At 41.7% G+C, this 24,544-nt stretch overlaps 1 pseudogene; it reads right to left on the bottom strand.

Moving 5' to 3' along the window:
* Positions 1 to 22,848: 22,848 nt before the first annotated feature.
* On the bottom strand, positions 22,849 to 24,273 carry LOC109438826 (peroxiredoxin-2 pseudogene; annotated as a pseudogene).
* Between the last annotated feature and the right edge of the window lie 271 nt (positions 24,274 to 24,544).

The raw sequence follows: 24,544 nt of genomic DNA, 5'->3' as shown, positions 1-24,544 counted from the left end.
AAAAAGCAGAGAACCATGTGATTTCACTGATGTGTGGTATATAAACCAAAAACAACAAAAGAACAAGACAAACAAATGAGAAACAGAAACTCATAGACACAGACAATAGTTCAGTCGTTATCAGAGGGTAAGGGGGAAGGGAGGTAGTAGATGAGACTAAAGGGGATCAAATATATGGTGATGGAAGGAAAACTGACACTGGGTGGTGAACGCACAATGTGTTTTATAGATGATGTAATATAGAATTGTACACCTGAATTTCATGTAACTTTACTAACAATTGTCACCCCAATAAACTTTAATTAAAAAAAGAAAACACAATATATGGTGATGGAAGGAGAACTGACTCTGTGTGGTGAACACACAATGGGGTATATAGATGATGTAATATAGAATTGTACACCTGAAATCTATGTAATTTTACCAGCAATTGTCACCCCAATAAATTTAAAAAATAAATTAAAAAAAACACACAAAAAAGAAAACATAGAAGACAAAGAAGGACATTACATGTTAAAGGGATCAATCCAACAAAAGCACATAGCCCTGGTAAATATCTATGCAGCTGATATAGGAGCACCTAAATATATACAACAAATACTGACCGACATAAGGCAAGATCAACAGTAACACAGTCATAGTAAGAGACTTTTTCACCTCCCTGACAACAGTAGACAGATCTGTCAGACAGAAAATCAACAAGGAAAGAGCAGTCTTAAATGACACACTAGACCAGATGGATTTAATTGATATTTTAAGGACATTTCATTGCAAAGAATCAGGATATACATTCTTTGCGAGTGCACATGGAATATGGTCCAAGATTTACAACATGTTAGGCCACATAACAAGTCTCAGTAAATTTAAGAAGCTTGAAATTACATCAAGTGTGTTCTCTGACTGACCACATTGTTTGAAGCTGGAAATTAATTACAAGAAAGCAACTGAAAATCACACAAACACATGGAGGCTAAATAACGTGCTACTAAATGATGAATGGGTCAACAATGAGATCAAGGAAGAAACCAAAAGATATCTTGAGACAAAAAAATAAAATAAATCACAATGACTCCAAATTTGTGGATCACAGTGAAAGCAGCCCTAAGAAGGAAATACATAGCAATGCAGGCCTACCTAAAGAAACAGGAAAAATCTTAAATAAACAGTCCAAGTTTACACCTAAGGGAACTGGGAAAAGAACTGCAAACAAAGCCCAAAGTGCATACAAGGAAGGATATAATAAACATCAGAGTTTAAATAAAAGAAATACAGGCTAAAAAACAATAGAAAAGGTCAATGAAACCAAGAGCCAGTTCTTTGCAAAGATAAAATAAAAATTGACAAATTTTAACCAGACTCATCAAGAAAAAAATATAGAAGACCCAAATAAATAAAATCAGAAATGAAAGAAGAGAAATGACAATGGACACCACAGAAATGAAAAAAAAATTAAGAAAATAGTATGAGCAACTATACATCAACAAATTGGACAATCTGGAAGAAATGGATACATTCCTAGAAGCATACAGTCTTCCAAGGTTGAATCAAGAAGAAACAAAATCTGAACAGACCAATCACTACCAATGAAATTGAATCAGTAATCAACATGCTCCCAACAAACAAAAGTCCTGGACCAGATGGTTTCACAAGTAAATTTTACCAAATATTCAAAAAAGAATTAACATCCATTCAAACTATTCCAAAAAATTCGAGAGGAGGGAAGGCTTCCAGGCACTTTTTATGAGGCCACCATTACCCTGATTCCAAAACCAGACAAAGGCATTACAAAAAAAAGAAAACTATAAACCAATATCCCTTAATGAAAATAGATGCAAAAATCCTTAACAAAATATCTGCAGACTGAATTCAGAAATATATTAAAATGATGGTACAACGTGATCAACTGAAATTCATTCCTGGTATGCAAGGTTGGTTCAATATCCTCAAATTAATTAATGTGATACACCACATAAACAAAATGAAAAATAAAAACCATATGTTCATATCAATAGATGCAGAAAAAGCATCTGACAAAATCCAGCATCCATTTATGATAAAAACTCTTGGTAAAGTCAGAGTAGAGGGAACATATACAGCATAAGGCCATATATGATAAACTCACAGCTAATATCATACTCAGTGATGTAAAAACATTCTCCTTAAGATCAGAAACAATACAAGGATGCCTATTTTTACCACTTTTATTCAACATAGTACTGGAAGTCCTAGCCACAGCAATGAGACAAGAAAAAGAAATAAAATGCATCCAAATGGGAAATCCAAAACTCATTACTTGAAGATGACTATATATAGAGAACCCCAAAGATTCCATCAAAAAACTATTAGAACTAATAAATAAATTGTTAGTAAAGTAGCAGGATACAAAATTAATATTCAGAAATTGGTTGCATTGTTATACACCAATAATAAAGTATCAGAAAGAGAAATTAAGAAAATAATCCCACTTACAATTGTATGGAAAAAATGCTTAGAAATAAATTTAACCAAGGAAGTAAAAGATCTGTACTCAGAAAATTATGTAACATTGAAGAGAGAAATGAAAGAAGATACAAATAAATGGAAACATATACCATGCTCATAGACAGAAAGAATTAACATAGTTAAAATGTCCATAATACCCAAAGCAATCTATTGAGTCAATGCAATCCCTATCAAAATACCAATAGCATTTTTCAGAGAACTAGAACAAATAATCCTAAAATTTATATGAAACCATAAAAGACCCCAAATAGCTAGGCAATCCTGAGAAACAAAATGGAGGAATCATGTTACCTGATATCAATTATACTACAGTCCCATAGTTACCAAAACAGCATGGTATTGGCACAAAAACAGACACATAGATCAATGGAACAGAATGGAGAGCCCCAAAATAAATCCATGCCTACATGGTCATTTAATGTATGACAAAGGAAGCAAGAATTTACATGATTAGACAGTCTATTTAATAAACGGTGCTGGGAAGACTGGACAGATACATGCGAAAAAATGAAATCAGACCACCTTCTTACACCATATGCCGGAATAAACTCAAAATGAATTAAAGATTTAAGTGTAAGACCCGAAACCATAAAACTCCTAGAAGAAAATATAGGAAGTAAACTCTCAGACATTACCCTTAGCAATATTTTTACTGATATATCCCCTTGGGCAAGGGAAACAAAAGAAAAAATACACAAGTGAGACTACATCAAACTAAAAAAAAATTTCACAGAAAAAAACCATCAACAAAAGATATCTTACTGAATAGGAGAAAATATTTGTCAATGATACATCTGATAAGGGGTTAATATCCAAAATTTATACAAAAAATGCACACAACTCAAAACCAAGAGAAACAAACAATACAATTTAAAAACAGGCAGAGGACCTGAATAGCCGTTTCTCCAAACTATGTCCATTTCTCCATCTGTATGTCCATACAGAAGGGCAATAAACATATGAAAAAATGCTCAATGTTACTAATCATCAGAGAAATGCAAATAAAAATCACAATGAGATACCACCTCACTCTTTTCAAAATGGCTATCATCAATAAATCAATAAGTGCTGGAGAGGCTGTGGAGAAAAGGGAACCCTCGTGTACTATTGGTAGAATTGCAAATTGGTACCGCCACTATGGAAAACAGTATGGAGGTTCCTCAAAAAATTGAAAATAGAACTACCTTATGACCCAGCAATTCCACTCTTGGGTATTTTTTTTTAATTTATTGGGGTGACAATTGTTAGTAAAATTACATAGATTTCAGGTGTACAATTCTGTATTACAACATCTATAAATCCCATTGTGTGTTCATCACCCAGAGTCAATTCTCCTTCCATCACCATATATTTGATCCCCTTACCCTGTCTCCCACCCCGCACCCCCCTTACCCTCTGGTAACTACTAAACTATTGTCTGTGTCTATGAGTTTCTGTTTCTCATTTGTTTGTCTTGTTCTTTTGTTGTTTTTGGTTTATATACCACATATCAGTGAAATCACATGGTTCTCTGCTTTTTCTGTATGACTTATTTCGCTCAGCATTACACTCTCAAGATCCATTCATGTTGTCACAAATGTTCCTATATCATCTTTTCTTACCGCCAAATAGTATTCCATTGTGTATATATACCGCAACTTCTCTCTTGGGTATTTATCCAAAGAAATCCAAAACACTAATTCAAAAAAATATACGCATCCCTATGTTTATTGCAGTACTATTCACAATAACCAAGATATGGAAACAACTGAAATGCCCATCAATAGACAATTGGATAAAGAAATTGTGGTACCAATGGGATTTATAGATGATGTAATACAGAATTGTACACCTGAAATCTATGTAATTTTACTAACAATTGTCACCCCAATAAATTAAAAAAAAAAGAAATTGTGGTACATTTATACAATGGAGTATTACTCTGCCATAGAAAGAATGAAATCTTACCATTTGCAACAACGTGGATGGACCTAGAAGGTATTATACTAAGTGAAATAAAGTCAGACTGAGAAAGACAAATACCATATGATCTTACTTATATGTGGAATCTAAAGAACAAAATAAATAAAACACAAATAGACTCATAGATACAGAGAACAAACTGAAGGTTGCTAGATGGGAGGGGATTGGGGGGATCAGTGAGAAAAGTGATGGGATTAGGAAGCACAAATTTGTAGTCACAAAATAGTCATGGGGATGTGAAATACAGTGTGGGGAATATAGTCAGTGATGTTGTGAAAACTGTGGTTTCAGGTGGGTGCTGGACTTATGTGGGGAGATCACTTCATGAATTATATAAATGCCTGGTCATTGTGCTGTATGCCTGGATCTAGTATAGAATTATTAAATATCAAATATATATATATATAAAATTAAAATTTTAATTGTATATATAATATAGATAGCCACAGGATGTAAAGTACAGCATAAGGAATATAGTGAATGGTATTGTAATAGCTATGTATTGTGTCAGATGGGTAGTAGACTTATTGGGGCTATCACTTTGTGAGGTGTGCAAATTTCTAATCATTATGTTGTTTTGCACACTTGAAACTGTTAATTAAAAAAAGTTAATGTGTAGGTTTTTGTGTAGACATAAGTTTTTAACTTCTTTGAGTAAATACTAATAATTGTGATTGATGGATCATATAAGAGAATGTTAAGGTTTTTTGCAAATATTTTCTCTCAGTCTGTGGCTTATCTTATTCTCTTGACATTGTGTTTTGCAGAGCAGAAGTTCTAATTTTAATGAATTCCAGTTTATCATTTATTTCTTTGTCTATGGTGATACATCTATGTCTTTGGTGATATATCTAAAAAGTAATTGCCATACCCAAGGACATCTCGGTTTTTTCCTATGTTGTCTTCTAGAAGTGTTGTAGTTTTGCATTTTACATTTAGGTCTGCAACTCATTTTGAGTTAATTTTTAAGAAGGGTGTAAGGTCTGTGTCTAGATTCATATTTTTGCATGTGGATGTCAAGTTGTTCCAGCACCATTTGTTGAAAAGGCTATCTTTGCTCCAATGTATTGCCTTTGTTTCTTTGTTAAAGATCAATTGACTATAGTTATGTGGGTCTATTTCTGGACTCTCCATACTGTTCTATTGATGTTTGCCTATTCTTTTGCCAGTACTGCAGTGTCTTGATTCCTGTATCCTTATATTAAGCCTTGACATTGGGTAGCATCAGTTTTTCAACTTTGTTCTTTTACTTCAATATTGTGTTGCCTATTCTAGGTGGTTTTCCTCCTCATATAAACTTTAGAACAGAAATGACTGGCTGGAATTTTGATTGGTGGTATAGCATTGAATTTATAGATCAAGTTGGGAAGAACTGACATCTTGACAATATTGAGTCTTCCTACCCATGAACACCTGTCCATTTATTTAGTTCTTCTGGTGTCTTTCATCAGAGTTTTATAGTTTTCCTCATATAGCTCTTGCACACATTTTTAAAGATTTATACATAGATTTTTTTTGGGGGGGTGCTAATGTAAATGGTATTGTATTTTTAATTTCAAATTCTACTTTTCATTTCTGATACACAGGAAATCAATTGATTTGTATGTTAACCTTGTATCCTGAAACCTTGATGCAATTACTTATTAGTTTCAAGACGTTTTTTGTTTTTTGGGTTTTTTATTCTTTTGGATTTTCTGTATAGATGAACTTGTCATCTGTGAACTAATGTAATTTTATTTCTTTCTTCCCAATTTTCATACCCTTTATTTCATTTTCTTGTCTATTGCATTAGCTAGGTTGTTATATCTTTTTAAGTATATATGTTTTTCACATTTTAGCAAAGGGAATTAAGGGAGTATATTTTCTAACTTCTTGTATACTCCGTTATTTCCCAGTGGAAGCGGAGGCCTTCAAGGAGACCACATCCTAGTACAACTTCTCTCTTTGCTAATCCTGTTTCCCTGCTTTCCCCTGGTGGTGCTCCTGGGAATGTTGTATAATAACAGTCCTGCTCCCTAATATCTGCCCAAGTACCTGCTTTTTGTAGAGCACACCCTGCAGCACAGAAGAAGTGGAGAGACCCATTTCCTCCTGGGCAGTGGCCTGGCCTCACCACCTCTTTTACACTCCAGTCCACTAGCCTGGTAGGTAGCAGAGGCTCCTCCTGAATTCAAGTAATAGGCTAACAGAATGTTTAGTTTTTACAATTTTGGGTCTTCAATTATTTTTCCTGTGATTGTACATTTTAGGGTCAAAAGAGAGAAGGTCTGAGATAGGACAACCAGCCAGACAATATTATAAATGAGAAACACTCCTTGCTTCTTTCCTTATTCCCTTTTTTTGGTATTCTTTAAATCTAACATTAAGTGAGGATGATTTATCTTAAAAAGGGGAACATGATTTATTCAGCCATTTCTGCACTTGAAGTACAATAAGAAAAAAAACCTGCCATGTTAAGGGAGCACAGAGCTGGGAAGAAGGGGTGAGCTGGGCATTTGGAGCTTCATCTCCGGGTTCCTGCTCAATCACAAACTTGCAGGAGAAGCAAGCACAGTAGCGAGAGGGGCAACATTCAGCTTTGAGTTATCTTTTCTTTGTAAAGTTTGGTGATCCCGTTTTCTCAAAGGCGAAGAAGAAAGACAAGGGACGGCTCTGGGAATGTGAGGGAGGTTGTAGGAGCCCCAGGGCCTTGGCCAACAACTTGGTAGAACTGCCTTTCATGGAGCTGGGATACCAACATTTTAGGGCCTTCTGTCCTTTCCATCCTAAGAAAACAAAGCAAACACTAGAAGTGCTCATGCTCCATCTTCCTCTTCCATGAAGAAGAGGCAGTGAGAGACATGTAAAGTCGGGTATGGGCCTGTGATATGACCTGCAGCTTCTGGAAGCCAGACCTTCACCCTGGGAACAAGAACCAAGGAGAGCCAATGTCTGCGTTTTGTGCAATGTGGGACAGCTCCAAGTTAGGGGCATAGGTCCACAGGGAGTGGGTGGCTTGGGGATCAGGGGAAGTTCTGATGCACTGCACTTGGGCAGCAGCAGAAACCAAGAAAGGGATTCTAACCAAGCGCCAGCTAACAAGATGGTGGAAACCAGTAGCAGAAACCAGATAATCCTTGAGACAATCGTGTGCAGGGAGAGGAACCTGCAGAGAGGCCATGTGCAGGTAGGGTGGGGTGGGGGAACCTTTGCGTGCCAAGCTGATTTGGAGAGGAAGGAAGGCAAGACAAAGTGAATGGGGCTCTTGACAGAGTCAGAGGTGGGAAAACAATAGCAGCACGAGGAAGCACAGGAAAAAACTGCCTGGTGATTTAACTGCATTTGCACAGTGGCAGCGTCCGCCTGAGGGCAGAGGGGGCTGTAATTGAAGGTCCAGATGCATGGAGATATTTAGTGGAAGATTGACTCAGGAGGGCACTATGTCAGTAGAAGGAACAAGGCGACTGGCCTGGGGGTGGGGTCAGTGATGGGGGCTCTGGTTCTCTACCACTGAGAGGGAAGTAGGTAGCAGCTCTTTGCTTTGTTCTTCCAGGAAGATGCTGGACTCTGCCTTAACCGCTAAATGCAAACACTTTCCTCACAGTAAATTCATGCCCTAGCTCACTAGTGAGTACAGAATGCACCCACCTGGAGACTGATGTGTCCCACCCTCTTGGAAGTCATCAGTTGTGTCCTGGAGCGGGGTTGCTTGCTGGTTCCTCAAGCTAAAAAAAATAACAGATGAGTCATGTGATCTGACTGAATGGATGGATAAATGGGTAAGTGTTTATGGAGGTTACAGAGGTGAGCCTTGGTGTCCACCGTCATTGCATGGGCAGCCCCCTCCCTGCCTGCTGCTCAGCCTGGCTCTCCAGGCTGTCCAGGCATCCTTGGGCAGGAACCCTGCCTTTGTCCCTCTATCTGCTTTCTCTGGAGCAGCAGGGGTCAGCCCAGCTCCATTTTGGGGTGGGAAAGCAGGTGATAAGTGCCTGGAAAAGTAGAGGCTGAATTTTGTTTCATTCACAGACCAAGAAAAACAGAGAGAATTGGGGGAAGATTGCTTGGGCCTTATGTACTATATCCATCCCAGGCTTTGGGCTTCTAGCGAGAAAACTCGATATCCACAGGTTTGGTTTCCTGATGCAGTCTCATGTCCCCGCAGTGTTGTGGTGAGGTGGGAGTTTCATGCACATGCCAGAACTTCATTCTGTAGCTGGGTCCTCTGGAAGCCTGGGTCTTCCCTCTGCTGCTCCCAGGAGCACAACGGCCAGTGGATCAGGCATGCCGGATACCCTCCTGCCTGGCACCCAGACCAGCACAGAAGGCCCCGTAGTGGCTTCAGCAGGGCTGCCAGGCCTGGGCAGAAGTCTTCTGTGCTGGCAATGGCATGTGCCTCCTCTTCTCTTCTGTCCTGGGGAACTCACATACCCTGGTGCAGAAGAGGAAATTAAGCGAATCATGATCATAGTTGTTTTATTTTGATTGAACAGAGAATCTCATCTGCATACATTAGAGCAATACAGGCAACAGCCAAGTGTGTTATAAGCATATTTTCTTACGATGGAAATGTGGTTTTAGAGAAAGACTTGACATTGATGCCTCTTGGCCTGTGTGGCATTAGATGATCAGAAGGAACAGATGGACCTTCCATGTCTGACCACAGAAGGGCTGAGAAAGGTGCTCCTGTTTTCCACTTTTAAAAATGTAAATGTTATCTGGAAAGGGTAACATATTTAGCTATAATTTGCATTAGCTTGAATTAATTTATCAGGTTAACACTAATCTCTTATTAGTGCTAGGAAGAAGTGGAAATTGGTTTTGATTAGGGATGGGGAGGGGAGTGAAGGGGGCTAGCTGGGAAGGGAGGGCAAGTGTGACCTCCTCAGGGGGGCCAGCCTGAGGGCACCGGCTGTCTGACTCAGGACAATGTAGACACAAAGAGCAGGGCCACCAGAACCAACATACGCAGTTATGTTTTTAGGGACCAGCCTATCAATCATACACATGCAACAAACTTGGTTGTCCCCTAATCTCCACATCTATGTCATTTCCTCTGCCAAGGCCAAGCTTTCGCTGTCTTTGCACCAGTCCTTCTGACTCTTTTCCTGCCCATGAATAGCGGTATCTTTACACCAAGGCCTAAGTCATTTTTATTAAATCACAGAGTGGCTGGTATTTTTTGTTAAATTTTGTTGAAATTTAGAGTGCAACTTAAGCTTCTGTGAGCTCTACCAGATGGAGGAATAAATGGGTCATTTGTTTTTCTCTAGCTTGTGCTTCCACCTGCTAATGCAGGGCCTCTAGCCCACCCCAATGTCTGACCCAATGTAAGTTGCATAGAGAAAATGCCATGGAGCAGCTCTTGATTACTCGGGGAAAATCCTCACAAGGGGCCCCTATTTACTTGGGGGTTGGGGGTAATTTGGCAATGTTTGCTATTTCCTATAGTCCCTGGTGGGTAGAGCTGGCCCCTGGGGAAGAGGTGGGTGCATAAAGGACTGAGGAGCTTCCTGGGAAGAGAGACATAGACCACAACCCCTCCCCTTTTGAAGTTCAATAGTGTAAGAACTTCCCTGACAGATTGGGATGGTCCTGAATTGAGGGTCTTAGACAGGAAAGAAAAAATTTCCTGCAGGGAACTCACCAAGAGGGCAGAGGACTTGATCTGTTCTCAACCCCAAGGACGTATTTACATCTTGAACTCCCTCATGCCTCACCCTTCTCTTTACGTCAATGCCGGTTCAACCCAAGTGTGCTCCTTTGCCCCTGACTGTGAGCAGTGAGTGAAGACAGGCTGGAAAAAACCAGCACACGTTAAATTGATATCACTAAACTCAAGTGGACCCTTAGCTCTGTCTGATGCTTCTACTATGTGTTCTTATTTAATTTGCTTTTCGAGTCTGTAAGATTCTTTCTACCTTTTGCTCACTCTCTCCTTAACCTCCAAAAGGCCTCCCCATCTTGTCAACTGACAATCCCATCTTTCATTTTATCCAAAATATAATAGAAGAAACCAGAATGGAACTATATTTGTCCATCACCAAATCTATTAACCTACATGCTTCTAAGAGTCCCATACTCAACTCTGTACCCTGCCCTGTACTCTGCCTCCATCCTGTGTAACGGAGGAGCAGTCCCTGCTCTTCCAAAGGCCGAGGCCTCCCCTTGTAGCCTACTCTCCTTCTCTCTTGTCTACCCAAGGATGCTGCATTTCGCTGTATCCCTTTTCTCTTGGATGATTGATGAGTTCTTTTCTGCTGGCCTACAGATATGCTGTAATTCTCTCTCAACTCAACAACAACTTAAAACAAACAAGCAAACAAAACCCCCAAACTTCTTTGAACCCACATCTTCCCCTAGCTTCTGCTCCAGTTCTCTGCTTCACTTTAGAGCAGAATTCCTCAAAAAGACTTGCCCATATTCACTCTTGCCACTTCCCTAGCTTCCATTTTTCCTTCAACCCATGCGTAGGGGGCTTTTGTCTCCAGTTCTCGTTTGGAACGCTTCTTGGCCTGATCGCTAGCGACGTCCATTTGCCATATACAATGGGTCAATTCTCTTCCATGTCTTACTTGACCTCTCAGCAGCATTTGAAATAGTTGATCACACCTTTCTTTGTAATAAACATTTTATAATAAAATGTTTCATTCCTACAAGAGACATGAGAAGGCCAGAACGCTGTCCTCCTGTTTATGACTGAAAGCATTACTGACACAGTTGAGGTCCTCTGCATTGGTCCCTCTTAACCTACTTTGAAAATATCTTGCTTTCAAGTCACCGCACCCAATTTTTGTCCCACTTCACGGGCAGCTCCTTTGTAACTCATTTTCCTGTTGACCTGTAGCCTGACTCAATCTTTGGACTTCTCAATCTGAAGACGCTGACTAGAGGGTCTCATTCAGTTCATGGCTTTAAACACTGTGTATGTGCTGATGACTCCCAAATTTACCTCTGAGCATCTAACCTAGATGTCTGTCTCCACTGGATGTCTGTCTAGAAAAGCAAACACTTAATTCTATGTACCAACATATTCTCCCCAAACTGCTCCTCTCACAGTCTTCTCCATTGTAGTAAAGTGCCACCTAATTGTAGTAATGTGCCACCTGGTTGAAGTAATGTGTCACCTGGCCAAATCCCAGCGCTTATACTTGATGCTGCTTTTTCTCACTCCCTGTCTAATTATCAGGAAGTTCAGTACCCGTGCTGTCTTTAAAGTTTATCCCAAATCAGACTAGGTATCCTCTTCTCCACCAGTCCAAGTTGTCACCATCTCTCTTGCATATCTGCCATTGCCTCCTAAATGGTCTCCTGGCCCACCCTCTTGGCTCCCATTGGGAGATTTTCCTCACAGAGGCTAGACCAATTCTTTTTTAAAATCAGGTCATGTCCTGGTGCAGCCGTTATGGAAGGCAGTGTGGAGTTTCCTCAAAAAATTATGAATAGAATTGCCATATGACCCAGCAATCCCTCTCCTGGGTATCTACCCAAAAAATCTGAAAACATTTATACATAAAGATACGTGTGCTCCAATATTCATTGCAGCTTTGTTTACGGTGGCCAAGACATGGAAACAACCAAAATGTCCTTCGATAGATGAATGGATAAAGAAGTTGTGGTATGTATACACAATGGAATACTATTCAGCGGTAAGAAAAGATGATATAGGACCATTTGTGACCACATGGATGGATCCTGAGAGTATAATGCTAAGCAAAATAAGTCAGACAGAAAAAGCAGAGAAGCATATGATTTCACTGATATGTGGTATATGAACCAAAACCAACAAAAGAACAAGACAAACAAATGAGAAACAAAAACTCATAGACACAGACAATAGTTTAGTGGTTACCAGAGGGTAAGGGGGGTGGGGGGTGGGAGATGAGGGTAAGGGGGATCAAATATATGGTGATGGAAGGAGAACTGACTCTGGGTGGTGAACACACAATGGGATTTATAGATGATGTAATACAGAATTGTATACCTGAAATCTATGTAATTTCACTAACAATTGTCACCCCAATTAATTAAAAAAAAATCAGGTCATGTCACTTCCTTGCTCAAATTCCTCTAATGTTTCCCGTCATATTCAAAATTAGATAATACTTGCCTGTGATTCATGTGTCTTGGTGTGATTTGCATCCTGCTTATACCTCTGACCTTATTTCCTAAGAGACCCCCGGGCTAACTTTGCTTCAGCCACCCTGGCCCTTGGCAGGTGTGTTTAACATTCCATCTCAGGACCTTTGCACTTGCTCCTCCTTCTGCTTGAAATGCTCTCTCCCCAGATTTCACATGGCTCATCCCTCACTTCATTCTGGTTGTTCTGTCCCTTCCTTTCTCAGGCAGCCTCTGGTGTAACCACGTTCCCTGTCCCAATCACTCTCTATTCCTCACCCTGCTTCCATATTTTTGTAGCTCTGTTAATTTGTCTTTTTTCTGTCACAGCTTTCTCTGTGAATATAAATACCAAGAGCCTACAGAAAGCCTAGCATAGAGTAGATACTCAATAAATATTTCCTGAATAAATAAATGAACACAAGAAAAGTGAAAAACCCCCAAATTCTGAGCACACTCTTAACCACAAAGGGATAGTGTAAAGTGTTTTGAGATAAAATGAGTGGCAGGATGTCAGTTCATGACATTAACCACAAGTTAAAAAATAGAGAGGACGGGAAGACTGATGGGTAGTAACCATTACGAAGGTACTACCATAGGAATCAGCAGGCGACGCAACAGAAGTTAAACCAGTGAGCAAGTGTGAGACGGCCCTGTAGACATCTCCCCCTTATGCTGGACTTCCAGAATAGCTCTCCCTAATCCCCCTGGTATTCTTTCCTGGGTGGATTCTCAGACCCTCATGGAGAACGGCCTCTGGCAGGTTGCCCTTCTGAGTCACCAGACATTTCTAGATAATCTGAAGGCCAGAAGCCACTCAGCTTTGGCTCCAGCTGGAAGCCTGCACTATGGAACAATCCTAGGACCTTCAGAGAAAAGCGTTCTGCTCTGGGGTAGCAATTAGGTTAGGGGACCTCAAATTAAAGCAAGGGTGTTCTGGCCTCTTGAAGGACAATGGCATTTTTGTTTTCATTTTAAGTGTGTGCATTTGGCCTTTGCCTAGTACATCCTTCAGAGTCCTGGGCTAAGCAGGGAACAGGAGGGCAACTCACATAGGAGGGACTGAATGGTGGAAAGTCATAGAAAAAAGCTTCTGAAGACAGTGACAAACAGTGGGATGTTGTATGACACTCCCTCCATGTATCATACAGATTAGGCCCAGGGCAGGAGATGACCTAAGGGAACTATAGCTTCTTGGGGAAAGAAGCAAATGAGATGTGAGTTTTTTGGGTCTCCCATTTCAATAAGCCTGTGATGAAAATGATAATGATGATCATAGAACCATAGTCCTAAGCTCTGTGAAGGCAGCCAGAAAGTTAGTCTCTTTACTTTTGTAACACCCATTAGCATAGCATCTGACACATAGTAGGTGCTCAATAAGTATTTACTGATCAAATGAATGAAAGGAGTTATTCTAATACTAAATTCACAGATATGGAGTCAGAATATAATGGAAATGTAAAATGTTCTTATTTTTTGTACAAATGAAAGTGACCCTGAGCCAAAAAATACTCCTCTCTGGGATCTCTAGATCAGATTGGTGGGGGTAGCAAAAGCATTCCTGTCAGTGTCCTCGGCCAGTTGTCCCCTGGAATTGGGGTCTGGGGCAGGACTAGGGAGATGCAAATAATTACTTAGAGCAAGGACTCAAAGTCTTCCTGGCAATATAACTCCTTTGAGGATCTGGGGAAAGCATGATACCATGCCCAGAAGAGTTAACATGCACACAGAAGAAACATGTGATGGGTAGTAAAAAAGAATATCAACTAAGACCTTGTAACTGGTTTTAGAAACAAGGAAATTTGTATATGTGCATGCTTTTTGTTGGGTATATATTAATCTCTGATTTCCATTATATTCTCTTCTTTCCTTTCCTCCACAACAAGGTTTCTCAACTGCCACTCTTGACATTTCATGTCAGATAATTCTTCATTAGGTTGCGGGAGGTACTGTCAGATTTTTAAGAGCATTGCAGGATTTTTAACAGCATCCTTGGCCTCTGCTCACAAGATGACGATAGCACTCCCCTAGCTGTGACACTTAAAATTGTCTTCAGCCATTGGGAGCAGAGTTGCCCCCAGGTGACAACCACTGCTCTACTATTTTATGAGGAGTGCTGGTCCTCATATAGCTTACCAGCTAGAATAGGACTGTGTGTTGCCTGGAGATCCTGGATTTGAAGTGTCACGGTGACCTCGACTTGTGTGTCCAGTAATAGCCTCTTCTCATCTGTGGCTCCAGCTCCTGCTGAGCAGGTCCACTGTAATTCCAGCTTTTCCAATATGCTTCTTACTTCTGGTGATAGAATGCTGTTGCGTATATTCAACTTTATTGATTGGGAGGATCAGATAGCACCATTTCATGATGGGCAACTCGCGTTCCACGGTCACTGGATATCTCCTGGTTAGGTGTTTAGCCTCTGCCGAGGCCTACCCAGTGAGAAGCTGGGAAGGTCTTCTCAGAAGAAGAGATGTTAGCAAGGAGGGCAAGTCCTTGCTCCCACACCCTAGCAGTCTGTGCTGTGATTCTCCTACTGGGACTTCCTGATTTGCCACAGACATTTTGAGCAAGGTTGGGTCTGCTGGGTTAAAGGGCTGCTTATCCCTTGCATTTCTAGTCTGGACCTGCTCACAACTCATAGCCTTACGGATTCCTTGGTAAACGGGTCAGAGAAGCCTGCCTGTTGTGATTTATGCTGCCTGCCCACCACAGAAGGGCTCAGGGCTAGTACTTATGGATAATTAGAACAATGAAGAACTGCATTCTTATCTGCTTCCCTCTTCACAGATCAAGGTCAGCACCTATGGGGAGTTGAGACTTTCTGTGGAAGTTTCATTTGGGAGCTGTGGAATGCTAATCACTGCCTCAAAGGGAGAACTGGAAGCGAGAGCTCTGTTGGGTATTTTCCTAATGCTTCATTTTCATGCATCAATCAATTATTAGCATTTGTTTTCTCCTGCTTGTTAATGAAGCACAGATACCGTGTCTGTATGTTTCAGTGCCTGAGTTGTCACAGCACCTAATTTACAAGAAAACATAATTAAGCTGGGCTCCCTTTCCCCAGCTCTCTCTCTGTGCAGCAGGTGGCTCCTTGGCTACTCACTGCTGTGTGTCTGTCTTAGTAGTAACAGTGACCAAAGGTGTAGATTAAGACCCTACAGTCAACGTTCCTTGCCATCTTAGAATCCTCCTCTACAGTGTCCCACAAGACACCAGAATAGATTCAGGGAAGTCACGTTGTAGTGAAAGAACGCATTCCATTACAGGGGAACTTCAGCTGTTAGAAAACTACTTCTCATACTGGACTTTGTGTAATCAGGCTCGCAAGTCAGCACTCAAGCGCCAGTTTATTCCCTCTTAGGTATTTTAGTTTCAATTAGGAGACCTTGGTTATTGTCTTAAGGTCCCAAGAGTTTACTTCCCAAAGACATGTTAAGCTGAGACTAAAAGATCTTCCCTTAAAAATAGAGATCTCTGTTAAAAACAAAAACACACAATCCCCCAAAAACCTCCTCCCAAAATATAAAGCAAAGCCCCATCATTTTAGCCCTGAGTAAGAGGTATCTTTCACTTCACCCTAAATTTTCCTATTTGGACTGTGACCATAGCTTTGGGGCTTCTGGCCACCTATTATTTCCATTTACAAATGGGAAACCTCTGGTCCAGGGAGATTAAGCAGCTTATTTAAGTATATATAGAAAGGGCTAGGATTCGAATCTTGTTCTGCTGGGAGACATTCCACCTGAGCAGGCAGCCTCTGACAGATGAGATTCAATATATGGCTGCCTTCCGAAAAAGAGAAAGCATTAGTTTGTTGAGCAATTTTTCTTCTCCACTCCTAAAACAGAACAATACATATCACCTGTGTTTGCCAGAATGAAGAAACTCTCATTTCCAACTTGTTCACTAAATTTTCTCTTCATGTGACTTTCTCTTGCTTGTGACTATTTTGGTTGCTGTTTGATGACAACTTGCTTTACGCTTAATCTTTTTCATAGTTATTTCTTGGAATTTATCTGTAAGAGTCCTCCTAGGAACCAGCCCTATATGGTTGGTAGTTGGAAGGGCTTGATTTATATTGGACACCACCGATTTCTAAAAGGGCAGGGACCCCTTCCAGATAAGCATTTGGATAGTACATTCAGACAAGCTGTAATAAGGGCGTCAAGAACCCAGTCAATAGTAAGTGAACATTTACCACATATGAAACATTACACTACCAAGATTTCACATTGGTGAGGTGCAGCAAATATTTATGGAAAGTATGTGGAAACGTAAATCATTTATTGCAAGTAAATAAAAACAGATTTTTAAGAAGTGGGTTTGCCAGTGGGTCAAGTATCTCAGGCCCCAGAATGTTCCATTAGTTTTGAAGTTCTCATCAATCTCTGGAGATAGGAAACAAGTGTCTGGGAACATCAGTAGCCTGAAAGCACAGTCTCATCACACCTTTTTGAGTTTTATAAATGTCCGTCCTCCTGCAGGGTGAGTTTGCGACCTCGGCCATGGACCTGCACATGACTTTGATAATCATCAAATTCTTTAACAATCCACGTGTATATGTAATACTGTCTGTCAAGCGCCAGCTCACTGATACGCACTTGCAACACATATATTTCATCTTCCCAGCACTCCTGTAGCCATATTGCCCCTCTTTTTCAGATAAAGAAACTGAGGCACAGAGGTTAAATAATTTGCTAAGGTCACATAGTAAGCGGCAAGGCTGGATTCAAACCTGAGTTGTCTTACCTCTTTCTTTCATGCCCCCAAATTATGAACTCAAAGAGCCTCAGGGTTGCCTGAGCCCCCGGGTTGCCTGTTCTAAACACTCACACCTACTATTTAGTCATCAAGAGCTGAGTTTCTCCTGAGATGCTCTGGTGAAAGTGGCTACATGTCACCGTCTCTCCTGGTCTGCCAGCCCTTGAGGGGTTCAAGGCTTTGCTGTCTCTGGATAGAGACCCCTAGGGTTCTGCTGTTGGCGCAGCTCTGGGGTTAGACATGTACTTCATTATAACTGCACTGAAAGCTACAAGGGGTCTGCAGCCGCCACAAGGCCAGTGACCTCAGCTGAGCCTGCTCTGACTTCTTCCCTAGAGAGTCAAAATTTGGGGGAGGGAAATGGTTGTTGAGAGGAGGAGGAGATCATGCTATTTCCTGCAGAGCCCACCTCTTTCTCTTGCTTCCTACTGTCTCAGCTGAATGACATTTGTACCAGCTGCTCCCAAAGGGAGTCACTTTGGTGAAATGTCACAGGCTTCAGCATGAATGATCCTTCTCCATCCTTCATTTCTCTCCCTGCCGCCTCCCTTATACCCATCAAGTGCCTTTTTTATTTTAAAAGGATACCACCTTGAAATTTAAGTGCAGGAAAAAGTAATTACATTTTCTCTTCAGGTCTGCCTCTCACAAAACCTCCACATTATTTCTGGCTGAAACACAGAGATTATTCCCGAGGGAAAATGTTATTAGTCGTAGCTTTGCCTGCTTCGCTCTCTGGGTTTCACTGACCACTTTTCTCCTACGCTAGTGGCTGGTTGCTGCAGCCTCGCTCCCTTCCCTGCCACCTTGGGAGGGCTGAGGCCCCTCTCCCAGCAGAGGTCTAGTGTCTCATTCAATATCACATAAGTAGTAAGTGGTGGGTTCACCTGGATCTTCAGCCAGGCCTCTCTGCTTCCAGAGCCATACTTGGAATAACTCTGCCATGTAATTGTAGTGACTGTATTTGCAGAACCAAAAATTGGGATACATCATCTGAAAAGTGATTTGCCTTTTGTGATTTATTGCTTTTTTCAAATTTTCAATATGAAATGCCATTTGAAATTACCAAAATGAAATCAGATTATCTTGTATATTTAATAAAATCATCATTATGGGAAAGAATAAATCATATATGATTGGAATTATCCCAGGAAATGTAGCACACAGAGTTGCTATTTGACCAGGAGCTATAGTCCTAGATTCTGGTCTAAGTTTAGCCCTTGACTAGTGTGTGATCTTGATTAATTTATTTCACCTTGTTTTCTGGGCCTTATTTTCTTTGTTGGTGAAGTGAGAGTTGGGTCAGATGTCTCAGGACCTCTGTCGCTCTGACGTTCAATGACCTTGTAATTCTAGGTGCAAACTTCATTATTTGGACTGTCAGTGATATATAAATGAGATTCTAACTTTAGAAATAATTTTTCTCTTCTTTTACTTTGGACAAAAATTAGCAACATCTGAATGTAGTCCTTTGCCATCTGGGACCCTATCCTGTTCCCTGGGGAGTCTACTTCCTTTTTTTGCCAGACTGAACCCTGGGAACTTATTTTTCTGATTTTTCCAGTAAAATGTTCTCTTGGACTTGCCTCTCTGCTTGCTCCTTTCTCTTCCTTCATGACATCTCTTCTCACCACCACCTCCTTATTCTCTCAGTCCTTCCCTGTCCTTCCCCACCCCTCCCTTCCTGCTGCCTCCATGTCATGTCTCCCCCACTCCCCCAGCACTTCCTCCCCCCCCCCCCCGTCCCATCATATTTCAGTCTCTCTCTGCTTGCTCCTTCCTCTTCATATAACATAGAGGCTCGCTCTCCCTATACTGAAAGGAACAAATAAGCCTCGACTCTGCTGTCCCTACCAAAGGGGGTCAAATTCTCTCTTCCTCTCCCATTGCTTCCTCCCCTGCTGTCCCCTACCCCATTTAGATTTTCCTGCCATTTCCACACTTTTGAAGTCTCCTCTTAAAGAAAACCAGAGATGGCTTATTGAGATCTAGCAGCATGTCTCATTTTCTTTGACCTTTCTGCAGCATCTGGCACAGTCACTTCTAACTTCCTCAAGCACTCTTTTTTTGGCTTCAAGTCTGACCACATTGTCCCCCTGTCTCCTTCACTTGGGGAGGTTCTGACTTTGACTCACTTTCTACTCTTTCTCAGTGATTGCGTCTAATCTCATGGCTTCCACCAAATCTCTTTGAGATTCTGACACTAAAGATTCTGACTCTTTGAGATTCTAACTGTCCCCTGGACATCTTCACTTGGATATTCCATTGTTACCTTACTCAACATGTTTACAATGGAACTTACCATCCTTGGTGAAAAGCCTTCTTCCCATTCACATTTCCCTTTGCTGTCATTCAGTTAGGTGGGTGTGAAACCTCGTCAGTGTCCCGCATTCATCCGTGTCCCTCACCCACTCCTCATTCATCAGTCACTAAGACCGCTCTGTGTGTTGTTCAGAAAGTCTCTCAAATGTGTAGCCTCCTCCATTGCTACTATCCTGGTTCTGAGTCACACAAGGAGTCTCTTCACTAGTCATTGCTTTCTTGATTCTCCAACCCATCCTATTTTCCTCCGTGCCAAAAATCTTTCTAAACTACCACTTTGCACATTTCACTGTATTCTTCGGCTTCCTGCAGTCCAAGTTACTAAACAAATTTTCAGAACTTCCCAGAATCCTTAAGGCCAATGTTCAAAGGCACTGAAAATTGGGCCCTAATGTATTTTTACCTCCCATATGTACTCTTCTCCTCAGAGAAAGTGCACATGCTTTTGTGCCACTTGTGTATCCAAGGCTTGTTCTCCTCAATCCTGTGTGAGCCTCCATGAGACTCAGTTCCCTCATGACAAAATGGTAATAATACCTCCTCTGATTTTTGTAGGGGGCTGTGACAATAAAGTTCACCTATTTAACAAACTTGGAGAGGTACTTGGGATCTTCTAAATATTTATGTGCCAGATTCTGGGAATTTGCAAAGCTAAGTTACAGCCCGTCCCTTGAGTTGCTCAGGTAATTGGGGAAACATACACTTAAAACCCTGCAGCATCAGTAGGGTGGGATGGGCAAGAGTTCCCAGGGCTGGAATGCACACTGTGGGCCCAGCATGGCCCTCTCCCTTTGACCTGAGACCTGCTCAGGGCTCTTTGTCACCTTTTAGCACTGACAACCTGTCCTCCTCCCCCTCCCTCAGGGCCTATCTTTCCCTAATGTGAAAATAAGTAATAATGGATGCTAATTTAATGTTTTACTTCTTCCAGGTGACATATTTACATTTTAATAGGAGACAATGCAAAAGACGATATTTTAAGCCCCGTGGCAGGTGGGTGGGGACATATTTTGAATTAGAGAGGATTTGGAGGGCCTTCAATCATACTGTGTAGTCACCCACTAGTTCTCCTCATGGGGCTGGCTCCACTAAGGAGTCCAGAGATGAGGGTACCTCCCCAGGCAGTGATTCCTCCCCAGGCTGAGTGCTCTGGAGTGCAGTGCAATGATGGATGAGACATCTGTTTCATGATGGGCTATTATCAACAATTCATTACCGCAAAATGGACTTACCCTCATTAGCCCAGGAGCTCCGAGTTTAATGTGGCATTCTGCAATCTCCCAGGTTCTGCGGCACACATTGAAGGCGTGCATCACATTTTATAGAGCCAGCAAACCTGAACTTCAGGAAACAATGGAGATTTAGCATCTCTTGAATTAGTTGACATATTTACTCTTCATGAGCAGCCTGTTTTGTAGACAAACACTGTAGCTTACAGCCTCATTATTAGAAATTAGTTCACCCCACTGCTCTCTGCCCAAGGATGCAGTTCTCCTCTGGGAACAGTTTTGCCCTTATCATCCTGCTGCCTGCAGTAGGTGAATAGGCTTCTGAGGTTCTAGCCTGGGAATGTGTCTCCTGGGGCAGTTCTGGGGAAGGGGCTGGATCTGTGGTCTCCTGTCATCACAACTCACCTGTGTGAAATGTATATGTCAGGCCTTTTCAGGAAGGTACTTCTTTTCCCCTTTGTAATGCCTTCCAGCAAAACCATGGTCATATAGCCACATTTTTTAAGGGAATGAATTACCCAGAATCAGTAATCAGTTCAAATAATGTGCACTAGACACGGTGTCAATTTCCTAAACCTTGATATTACAGGCACTGCTGTCAATGCGTGAACTCTCTGCCTGGGCTCAGCTTGTCAGGAAATTACACAGCCACTTGTCACACTCCCATAAATGACAGTTCTTCCAGGCTTCTTTTTCTTCAATACCTCAGGGATCCCCAAGGTACTTTCTAGCTAGAAATATCTATGTTGCCATTTACCAAACTACCAATCAAAAATTGAGGGATTCTTTAAAACCCATGCCCCAAATTCCAGATGTCCTGCCTCATTGGTGGTGGTGATAGTGGACAAGGAGGATAACATTTTGGGGGTCAATAACTTTATTTTTTTCCTTAGGAGTTAAACTTGGTACTTCATTTTTTCTCACTCTGATATATCTTACAAATATAAAGTAGCCTATCTCCCAGGCTAGAAGGTACTTCACTCAACCATTCATCCCGTTCACAAATACTTATTGAATGTTCACTATATGCAAAGAGGTGTGTTAGGTGCTGGGGCTTGCTGGCCTTGGGGTTCCAAGAGACTGGTTAGCTTCAGCACAGACAGAATTCAACTAGATTCATCAAGTACTTGTTGAGTATTTGCAGTGGATCAGGCCCTTGGGTGACAGGAAACCCAGACACTCCCTGAAATGTACACACTATGTCCATGCAGCTCAGACTAAGATGCATGCTTTCCTCTGTATTCTTCCTTCTCCTACCAGCCTGCTGCATTCCTACTTAGTAAAGGGAACTCAAAGAACACATTGCCTTTAGGATTCTCATTTTAGATCCTTGAGGATTCCCATATGAATTGTATAGAAATATAGGGAGAATGTCCTTATGTTTCAGCAGAACTTTGTTCTCCACTGCCTTAAGCTTCTTTCCTCACCACCAACTTCTATTCATTTCTCTATTATCATACTTGATAGAAAATCAAGGATCCTGTCTAATTTCCATTTACTCAGAAGAGGCTGTGTGATATGGAACAACTTTTTATCCATTCATCAGGTAGAACACTTAGATTGCTTTTATTTTTTGACTATTATGAATAATTCGGCTATGAACATTCGTGTAGAAGATTTTGTGTGACTGTGCTTTCATTTCTCTTGGGTATATATATCTAGAAGTGGAATTGCTGGGTCATATGGTAACTCTATGTTTACCTTTTCATGGAACTGTCAGACTGCTTTCCAAAGCAGCTGCACCATTTCACATTTCCACCAGCAATGTCTGAGGAGCTCTATTTTTTCTATATCCTTGTCAACACTTGCTATTATCTGTCTTTTTTATTACAGCCATCCTAGTGGTTGTGAAGTAGTATCTCATCGTGGTTTTATGTTGCATTTCTTTGATGACTAATCACACTGAACATCTTTTCATGTGCTTATTGCCCATTTGTTTATCTTCTCTGAAAACATGTCTATTCAGATCCTTTCCCTATTTTTTTTTTCATATTTGTCCCAAATACTTTATTGGTCACCTCTAGGCCTGTGCCTCACTAGGTGGGCTCTAGGGAGGGGTTCACCATTCACCACTCAGCTAAGAATACGAGACGGCCGTGGCCTAGCCTTCCAGGATCATTGACTGGAACGTGAAGGGGCAGGTCTTGCCTTTCCAGGGCCAGCACAGGGCACCCAGGTAGGGGCACAGGTGGGGACCAAGAGCCCAAGCTTGGCACCCGTCTGCCAGCCTAGTTGTGTTTGGAGAAGTATTCCTTGCTGTCATACACGTTGGGTTTGATTGTGTCACTGCCTGGCTTCCAGCCAGCGGGACAGACTTCCCCATGTTCATCTGTGTACTGGAAGGCCTGGACCAGCCTCAGAGCTTCATCCACAGAGCGCCCCACAGGCAAATCATTAATGGCGATCTGGCAAAGGATACCCTTGCCATCGATGACAAAGAGGACCCTGTAGGCAATGCCTTCATTTTTCTTCAACACGCCATAATCGTGGGACAAGTTTCTGGTTACATCGGCCAGGAGGGGGATGTTCAGGGGGCCCAAGCCTCCCTCTTTCAGGGGGGGTGTTAATCCAAGCCAGGTGGGTGAACTGCGAGTCCACAGAGATCCCCAGCACCTTGCAGCCCAGCTTTCGGAAGTCCTCAGCATGTTCGCTGAAAGCGATGATCTCCGTAGGGCACACAAAAGTGAAGTCCAACGGGTAGAAAAAGAGGACCACGTATTTCCCTCTATAGTCAGAAAGCTTCACCTCCTTGAAGGCGCCCTCCACTATGGGTGACCTGGAAGTCCGGGGAGGGCTTTCCGATGTGCGCGTCTGGCGGCCATGACTGAAAGCTGTGTGGGGAAGGGCGGGACACAAAGAGCAGCGGGCACGTAGACTCAGCTTCTCAGCACCCTGCCTATTTTTAAATGGAGTTGTTTGTCTTTTTAATTATTGAGTTGTAATGAGTTTATACATTCTAGATACAAATCCACTATGGATATTTGATTTGAAATATTGTTTAAACTTCTCTGACCCATGGTTCCCTCATTTGTAAACTTGAGATAATAATAGTATCTATCACTTAGATTAGGTTAGGATGAAGTGAAATAATAGATGAAAGCACTTAACACAGGGCCTGGAACACAGCAAGTCCCAGTACATGTTAGTTATTTTACTGTATTTTTAAATTTTCATTTCTTCCTCAGGACAAGAGCCAATCCTACTTTTTCCCAGAGGCCCCTGGTGTAGGAAATGCCTCTGGAGCCTGTGTTTCATGCAGAAGTCTTCTGCTAAAGGGCAGCAGAATAACAAGAATCAGGGTCATTGTGGCTGCCCTTTTCTGAGGGTTTCCTACTCCTCGGCCCTGTTTATAGTGCTCTGCAAGCTGGGGTGGAGTTGGTGCTTCAGTAACAACAGCTGCCATTGAACCTGGCCTGTTTCCCTTGGCTGGTGCATGGAATGCAGCTGGGGTCCCAAGGGCAATGGACATACGCAGCCCCTGTGGAATCAGCACTTGGCATGAGGAAGTCAGAGGCCAGGGGTTGACACTGGTCTGCAATGTTTTAATATAGAACCTAAGAAAGCAGTTCACTTGAGAGTTGTTATCTTTAGTTGGTGCTGGGAACTCAAAGGAAGGAAAGAGATGAGAGTTTTGCCATCAGCATTCACTGATAAACCATTGCTCAAACTGTGCA

This window comes from Rhinolophus sinicus, chromosome 14, assembly GCF_057876585.1.
Source record: "Rhinolophus sinicus isolate RSI-liver-muscle chromosome 14, RSI-T2T, whole genome shotgun sequence".
Taxonomy (NCBI): domain Eukaryota; kingdom Metazoa; phylum Chordata; class Mammalia; order Chiroptera; family Rhinolophidae; genus Rhinolophus; species Rhinolophus sinicus.
The sequence above is the reverse complement of the archived record's forward strand: the minus strand, read 5'-3'. Positions and strand labels throughout refer to the sequence as shown.